The sequence below is a fragment of the Anser brachyrhynchus genome (genome assembly GCF_964034855.1).
Source record: "Anser brachyrhynchus genome assembly, chromosome: 1".
Lineage (NCBI taxonomy): Eukaryota > Metazoa > Chordata > Aves > Anseriformes > Anatidae > Anser > Anser brachyrhynchus.
Genome location: NC_137694.1, coordinates 127682483 through 127688482, shown reverse-complemented (window position 1 = coordinate 127688482; position 6000 = coordinate 127682483).

Here is a 6000-nt window from a genome sequence, read left to right as displayed (position 1 = left end):
TTTTTGTTTTAAATGAACAGTTTATAAACAACATCACAAGTCAAAGTTATTCATACCAACTAATCCATGAGGAAATACAGATGCCAAAACTGTTCTGAACCAGTATGAGCAGTACTCACATAAGCCTACCACCCACATCCTGCTTAGTCAAATCTTTTAAGCTTTCTTCAGTGCTAACGATGGTGATATCAATTTATTTGGAAGTTTACAGATGTATAGCTAAATATAGAAAAGAGAGCCTAGGGGAAAAAAAAAAAAATGTAAGTCCATGTATCGATGGGGAGATTTGCGACTACCTTTGGCTGTGTCTGGAAACAGTAAACAATACCACAGAGAAAGGAGGCCTCCAACCCACACCAACAGAAAGACCAGAGATCACCTGTCTTTCTTATGCCTGTTATGGCTTCTAAATCATAGAAGCACCACTAATGTTTTGATGACCTTCAGCCTATTGCCAGGTGTCACACAGAATCATCCTGAGGTCAGAGAAGGTGAGAAATACACCTATTGGCAGGATCCTAGGGAATTTTGCCTTGTCTAACAGCCTTCAAATACATCAGAACAGCAAATAACATCTTCAGGTCAAAAACAAAAAATTTCCTTCATGTCAGTTTTTGAGAGTTTTCAATAAAGACATGGAGTAACTGAAGTACAGAAATATCTACCCCTAGCAGAGTCACCAGGAACCTAGCATGGATTTGCGGTCCATCATATCATATGTTGCTGAGTGATCCAAATGAATTACTATTGATTTTTCTATATATTTGTCCCTTGCCAAGATGTAATCACTTATTAATAAGACTAGAAGTGCTATTGAAAAAGAGTTTCTCTCTCTCTTTCTTTAACATGTCATTATCAGGGTCAATGCTCTGGGAGCAAATGTGTAGTAAAATTTGTTTAGTATTACATGTGGTAAGGAATTATATCCTTAGCTACCTAATTAGACAAACCCTCTCCACCTTTTCCCAAATCTTGGTTCTATTAGCCAATGTCTAGGATTATTTCTGACAGATAAATAACAGCTAATTTGCACAAGAAGGTCTGCATGGCACACTAGATGCTGTTTCTATCCACAGAACTTATTTTTGACCTCTCAGGAGCATACTAATTTTGCAGCAACTTTCTTCATACAACAATAATTTTTAAACTAGTTATTTATTATGGAAAATGCTGCTATTATTGCAGAAAGCTTGCAAAGTCTCATAACAGTAAGGCAAAATGCAAAGCCTGTGCATTGACATGAGCTGTCAGCTCAGCATTTAGTGGAAATGTTAAGAGACAGAGCCAAGGATGAATTTGAAAGCATAATCTCATCTATATCATGATGAATCATATCTTGAAACTTCTTACCCTAACTAGCCTGGAAGGGTGATTGTAAGTGAGTTGTAAGTGATAAGCCTCTCCCATTTTGGAAAGCAACTGCTAGCATGTTGCAGATTTATGTGCTGGAAGAATCAAAATTTACTAGCAGCTCTTAAACATGGTGTGAATATATATTATTTGGAAAAGTTATGGTGGCATCACTGGTAAATTTCTATTTAAAGAACTAGGGATATAGCAGTCATATGGTATTGCAGGAAGCCATGTAGACATAGGCAAGAAAACCAGATAAAAACTCAACTGCTGATCAGGATTTATGATTTAAGTTCAGGACAATATTTTTTCCTTCCTAAGAGGTCACAGATAAATCCTAAAAATGCATTTTTGGCCATAAATTTGAGTAATCTTAGGATGAGACTCTAAAGGTACCATGATTGTACATTGTCATGAAGCATAAGACTTATCTGCAAGCTCCAAATGACATCAAAGCATGCACGTATATAATTGGACCACTTCAGGTTTGAGAAAAACATATACCCTAAAATTAACATAATTGAAGAGGGATATTTTTTCCATGTCCCATTCCCCTTCCATCTGTAGGTAGTATTCATAAAAGATTAGCAAACTAAACAACAATCTAAAGTTTTTCTAAAAGAAATTTTATGAAAAGCCTTAGACGAATCCTACATTATAGATGGATAGTTGCATTTACAATTGTGGGAGAATAAGATATGGAAAAAAAAAGGCACTGCAAAGATTCTCTTAATGGGTATTAATCCCCAGATTAAGGGGAAAATAGAGGGTGGGTGAGGCTTAGAAGTTTTTGTAAATTATTTGGCCAGTTGTCTGCATTCAGCAGCAGAGAGAAACAGCTTGGCATGCAATGTCAGGGCGAAGGGACACAGGAAAGACCCACCTGAGGTCCAATTCTGAAACAGGACTGAGGGACAAAAATGTCTCCTTGACTTCCACAAAGAAACCCTATATGACAGACAGAGCAAGCTGTAGATGCGAGGTATGTCTGAAGTCTGCATTGATTTTTTCATATTTCTGCATTAGAACTTGGTTGCCAGTAAATAATCAAGAACTTAGTCCTTTGCTTTGCTATTTTTTCTCTGAAAGCACTCCTTAAAGTGACTCAGATTATTCAAAAAAAAAAAAAAGTGTTTTTACTTCCATAGAGATAACACACCTAAGCAAAGCAGTCTTTCAGGTAGCTTGGAGCCAAGACAACTTGGGGACTTCTAGGAGCTGGGCTGTTTCCAACCATCTTCCGTTTGCAAGCTGATAATGTGAAACAGCAGGAGAGAAGAGATCTCCCTTGAGGGTATTATCCTGAGTCCCCCTTGCAAAAAGGCAGGTGGTAAAAAGACAAGACATGCTTTCAAGAAATTCCATATAAGCACTGCGTGTTATAACTCTCTCCCAGTATTTCTGTGACTGAGAGGCATCCTGTCCTTATCATATCTTAGCCCATATGTTGTTTTTTCAAATCTTTTTAACTTCATGTCAACAAGCTCATTAACAATTCAGTGACAAACCTAAATAATTTCAGGGCTGTTTGATTCTGCAGATAAAAATAATATGTCCAGCAAAGCAATTGCTCTGCCCCCTTCAGGTTAGTGCTCCCAGATGCTCCTTACCTTCAGTCTCCCTTGCTTTGGATAGAGCTTCAAAAACCTTTATTCTTACCAGTCCTTTCTTATCTCTTTGCAAGCAACCCTAGCAAGGTTTACAACCTGATAGGATCAAATGGCTCCAGGCCTTCAGCTCTATGCTGCAGCACCAAAGCTGCAGATTTCATACTGCACAACAATTCAGGAGAATTCAGTGATGAGACTGCACCTGACCTATACTGAAATAGAAAGTCTTTAAAACTGCCAAAGCCAAAGAAAAACAAAACAAAACAAAAATATTGGGGAGGGCAGGTGCATTAAAGGCAGTAAAAATTCACCCTGTTAAACACCGAGCATCTACGACTCTCCCCTTCTCCAGAAGCTTGGGTCAATCAGCATTTTGAATACTCAGGTTCTTAAAGACATGCTTGCTTCCTGTTAGGATGGGGAATTCAAGTCCAAGATGCAGCAGAAGTTTACTGCACAAGGACAAAGACTGTCTATGCAGGAAACAAAGGTTTCTCTTTTTTGGCTTGATGTGCAAGGAAGAACACAAAGACCTTCGGCCCTTGCGGACCTCACCAAATTAGGCTCCTACTGCAAGGTGCAATACTGCAACCATCACTTTTTCTTTCCCTACATAACACCAAGTGACAGGTACATTTAGAATAGAAGGGGGAAAAGTCTACTGCAATTTAAAAACTGAACTGCTCAAACAATCCTGCCCTTGGGGAGAGAGGAGAAGAGCAAGAATAAAATTCTAATAACAAGTGTTAGTTCAGCATTAGTAAACAGAATATATTTGAGATAATTCTGGAAAACATTCCATTATCACTACCTGAAACCAGGAAAAGGGATAGGATAGGATAATTTCCTTTTGAGAAAACAAATAGTTCTCTTCCCTTCTGAAGTTTTAAATTATTAACATTATCTGAAGCTTGGGAAAGTTTATTAGAGAGTTCACTCAAGTTCAGAAAAATAAAGGATGAATAATTTGTCTCAAGTAAACATATCTGAAAGATCTTCACAAAGAATGGATTTATAGAAAGTTTAATTTATTTTTCTTCTATCGGTTCATAGATAAAAGGTCATGATAATTTAAAAATATTAATTACACAGAACTTCTAATATCCATGTTGTAAAGTTATATTCAAAATGGTGAGGATCTGTTTTCAATATAAAGGGTTAAATTTATAGTTTTCACAAGTGAAAGATAACCATGAGGTTTAAATAAGAATACCAAAATAATATTAAGTGCTTCTAATTAGAATTTTTTTAAAAAAACTGATTAACAGTTGTTAAATGAACTGTTAAATTAACTAGTAAAATTACAAAACTTAGCATAACTTTGAGATTTCTGATTTCAATGCTTTTTTCCATGCCTAAACCATTTTTTTCTACTTTGCCTCATCCATCTGGGCCCCTGCTGGGAAATGTCATTAATGTTTCAGACCCCACTGAGCAGCAATAGTGCTACTTGCTGAAAGGAGATAATTGAAAGAGGGACAGGTATTTCTAAGTGTTTTCTGAATTCCTTAGAGACATATGTACAAATCTTGTAAATATTATTTAGCTTTATAATGAAAACGCTGCAGTAGGAGAGGCTATTGTTGCTGCTGCTGCTTTGTTTCTGGAGTACTTGTTTCAGTACTTCGTTATGTTTCTTTACCAGGCTTCCAGGGTTTAGTCAAAGGCCAAAGACACACCAGTTTGGACCCTGAAAGACAAACACTCAACCACCTGGAGAAGGAAAGCAATTTTCTAAAAAAACCATATATTACTTATTCAGCAGCTCAACCTTTCCAGCAAGAACATCCTTGATCCCACCAACGTGTGCAAGCTCTCTGGTCTAGCAATCTCCAAGTTAACACGTCTGAAAGCAATAACTCAATATTCTGGGTCTGAAAGACAGAAAAAAAAAAGAAAAAAAAAAAGCTTCCTCTGTCCAAGCCCCAGCTCCCTCTCCCTTGTTTATCTGAGGTTATATTCCTGTTTTGAGGCTATACAGCAACATCCTCAACTTGTGAGGTATTATCAGCTGCAAATGACTTGCAAAGTACATGCACACATGCATGCCAACCATGTAGTACAACGAGGCACAACATTTTTGATTGACTGAAGTAGAAATTGGCTAAAGGGGTGAGAATGCCTGCACCCTGACATACAGGGACACAGAGGGGCTAGGGCACTGCCTCATGACAGCATTGGTGAGAGGCTTGCAGAGAAAGCCCCAGGAGGACGGATGGCTTTTTACACTGCAGGTGGTTTTCAAATGCCTAACTCCCGCGCTGGAAACAGCTTGGGCAGAGCAACACAGAGATGTGAAGCCTGGTTTGTCCTGCTTCGCAGCAGCTTCCCGCATAAACAAGTTCTTTCCTTCACACATCTCTTTACTCTTTCCAAATCCCATCACATCGCAATGCAGAGGAGGCTGAGATCTGGATATTTACTTTTACCAAAACTGTTCTAATTTCTCCTGAGGTATTTCCACTGCAAATATCCCAGCTGGGTGTAGTGACAGCATCTGAAATGTGATAAGACATCAGAGACATGAAGTAGATCAGCACTTAGCCTACTTGGAGGGGGCGGAGAGTAGATCATTTTTTTTAATTTTTTCCATAGCATCATGTTCCTAGGTGAAGTGAGAAGTTGGGGGAAGGGAACGATAGGACATCCTTCTGGAGCTTTCCCTATAGCTTTGGGGTGTTTAACACCAGGATGCCCTACAAACGGCTCTGGCTGAGCATCAGCCAGTGTGCCCTCAGCTCTCTGAAAGCCATGGCCAGCCCCAACACTTGGCATGAAGGCAGAGACTAAGAATCACTCCCAAGTCTTCCAGCTCCTCTCCTCCTGCCAGGGGCTTGAAATGCCACCTCTTCTCCTTTGGTAAGTGACTTGATCTGCTCTGGAGGTGCAGGGTCAAGCAGCTGGAAGTATCCGAGAGGGAAATTTAACTGGGCAGCAGAGAGGAGTGGATGCTGGATCCTTTAAACATAATTGGGGATCTTGTGGATGTGAAAGAACTGCAGTACATCATTTGTCCAAGTAGCAACGTATAGGCCTT